The sequence below is a fragment of the Homarus americanus genome, unplaced genomic scaffold (assembly GCF_018991925.1).
Source record: "Homarus americanus isolate GMGI-L3 unplaced genomic scaffold, GMGI_Hamer_2.0 scaffold51191, whole genome shotgun sequence".
Lineage (NCBI taxonomy): Eukaryota > Metazoa > Arthropoda > Malacostraca > Decapoda > Nephropidae > Homarus > Homarus americanus.
This window is the reverse complement of record NW_024737037.1, coordinates 4,788-7,417: the sequence shown is the minus strand read 5'-3', so window position 1 is coordinate 7,417 and position 2,630 is coordinate 4,788. Positions and strand designations below refer to the sequence as shown.

The window sequence follows — 2,630 nt, the reverse complement described above, 5'->3', positions numbered from 1 at the left end:
GGGGCCGGATACTCAAAAACATTTATGGGACTGTATGTCTTTGTTTACCCCGTAACTGGACTTACAGTCTCAGATCGGTATACTCAAAACACAGATGGCATACTCAAAACACAGATGGTATACTCTAAACCAATATTTGACATCGAACTCCGTAAGTTAACGCAAGTAACTTACACCAGCTCCCGAGGTTGTGTAACACTCTCAACCCGGATGTAGTAGTGACTAATTCCCGATTGTATAGAAAATAATAATAATATATGTTGTAATAATGCTTGTTAGACTTGTTTTATCATAGAATAAAGAAGAAAATGTTTTGTACATCAACATACTGAAATAGAATATTTCACTTTGTCTCTTTGGTAACTTTTTTGTTGTATAATAAGCTGCTTGAGTGTTTGTATTTGTCGCAGTTTGGAAGAGACGCATCTTTTGTCTTCTTACACATTATAAAGTATTTCTTACCAAAATAGAAGGTTTGTATTGTTCACACTTAGGGTAAAAATATGTTTTATGACTGAGTAAACTTGCAGATAGAACTTATTAATGTTGTATAGCCGTAAATATCCCTCAGTAATGAAAGCCAAATATGAGGTCAAGTGAACATTCCTGCCAAGACTTCGCCTTGTTTTTGTAATATTCAACCAATAGCCTTAGCCTATTTTCTTATGTATATGGCTTATGATAACATGAAAGGCTATAAATTTCCATAGGTTAGCGAAAATTAAATGATATTAGGTGTAAAATATGGATTGCAATTAACTTGATTAATAGGTGCCTATATAACTGCTTTTTCAGTCTTAGGCAAATAAATGTTTAAACATGGGGCCTACTTAATTTAGTTAGAACATGAGGATTATTTAAATAAGAAATTATACTAATAGGGTATAGGTTAGATAGGTTTGGTTTGGTTATGTTATGTTATGTTATGGTATGTTAGGTTAGAGAATGTGTACATGGTTTTTGGTGAGCGTCAGGCCGTCAGTGAGACACTTTGTCTAGCAGCTACCTTAGGCCTAGTTCCACACTTTCCTTGAACATTATCATAGGTAGAGTATAAATTTAAGAAAATTTCGGCTAATCCGATATATTTTCAGGTTTTAAATTGTTGTTTTTTGTATGAACTTGAAGACAATTCAGACCAAATGTTCCCAACATTGAAAGGAAAACACTAGGGTCTAGGCTAAATGAGTAATTTAAGAGAAGTGATTTGTCATTTAGGTTAGGCAAGGCTATACTATCATTAACCAATTTATTTGAATTTGCCCAGAATAAGGCTATCTTATTATAGCTTATGTGTCTTGTCACAGGCCAACATTATGCAAGGGATTATTTACCTAAATTCTAGTGGGGTAAAACACCAAATACTGTGAGATCTCTGTTAGCCGGAACAATTGGTGAAGAGCACTACCGTGAATGAATGAGTGTTTTCCCGTTAACGAGACAGTTATCACAAATCAAGAAAATATCCCTCATCCCCAGAATGTTTATGGTAATGGAAAAATTTTCTCTGTAGTTCCTGCAATTGCCCATTACATCATCTCTCGAACCCGGAAATATATCCCCCATCTCCGGAATTTTCTCGGTTATCTGGGAAACTTTCCTCATAGTTTTCAGGAAAATTTGCCTCTCTGAAAGTCATTTACCTAAGCCGTAAGTTTCTTGCAAAATCATGCTTTGGGAATTAATTTTAGATAAAATTTCAATTACGGCTTTCAGAAAGTTCAGGGTTTCAAGGATTCCGGCTAACGGAGAAGGCTGCTGTTCCTACCAGAAATCAGTTTTAAATGCGAGTATGTGACAGACTTTGAGGCAAGAGGATGTCTTTCAAATGCTTTTAACACCCTTATTTACTTGAATAATGAATAATTTTTTTCAATTTTAAATGAATACAGAGATTTTAACGCGTTGTGCATTTTTCAGTATTTTACCCCTAAGAGCCAGGCAAAACCTTAAGGCTGTAATTTTTGTTTTTCACAGGCATAACCCTTCAATTCTAGGCCTAATGATAAAACTTTGAATTAGTTAGTATCAACATAAAAACAATACTGTAACAAACTTCTAAACCATTGCATAATTTTTTGTCCTGCAGATTGATCCAGTAACACTTGGACCTCATTTTCCAGTTACCCTGCAATGGATCTTGTTGTAGCTTATCTGCATGATCGAGCTTTACGACGTGAACGAAGGTATCGGGACCCTTTGGATCCCAAAAATATAAGCGATGAAAATCAAATTAGATATAGGTTTCCTCGATGTGAAATTCTAAGACTGTGTTAAGATTTAGATCCATTTTTAAGGCGTAGAACGAGAAGATCTCATGCTGTTCCCATACACACGCAAGTGTTAGTTGCCTTAAGATTTTATGCCAATGGAACCTTTCAACATGTACTTAGTGATACAGCTGAAGCTGTAGCAGGGACAGGCCAAGCAGTCCGAGCCAATGTAGTCCGTAATTGGTTTACTTGATGAATTAAAATCAAATATCAATTCACCAATACAATTTTCTTCTATGTTTAAATAGTACTTTTTAGTGCAGTATACAGAGGTAATGCGAATAAAGCGTACATTGATTTAACTTTTATTTTCAATATTCTGTACATAAAAAAATAAACTTCTTTATAGAAATTAAA

At 34.6% G+C, this 2,630-nt stretch overlaps 1 long non-coding RNA gene across 1 annotated transcript; it reads left to right on the top strand.

Annotated features, from left to right (window-relative positions):
- The first annotated feature begins 420 nt into the window (after positions 1-420).
- LOC121872518 lies at positions 421-2,630 on the top strand. The gene is made up of 2 exons (XR_006090114.1): positions 421-473; positions 2,090-2,630. It is a non-coding gene; the product is annotated as an uncharacterized LOC121872518 (long non-coding RNA).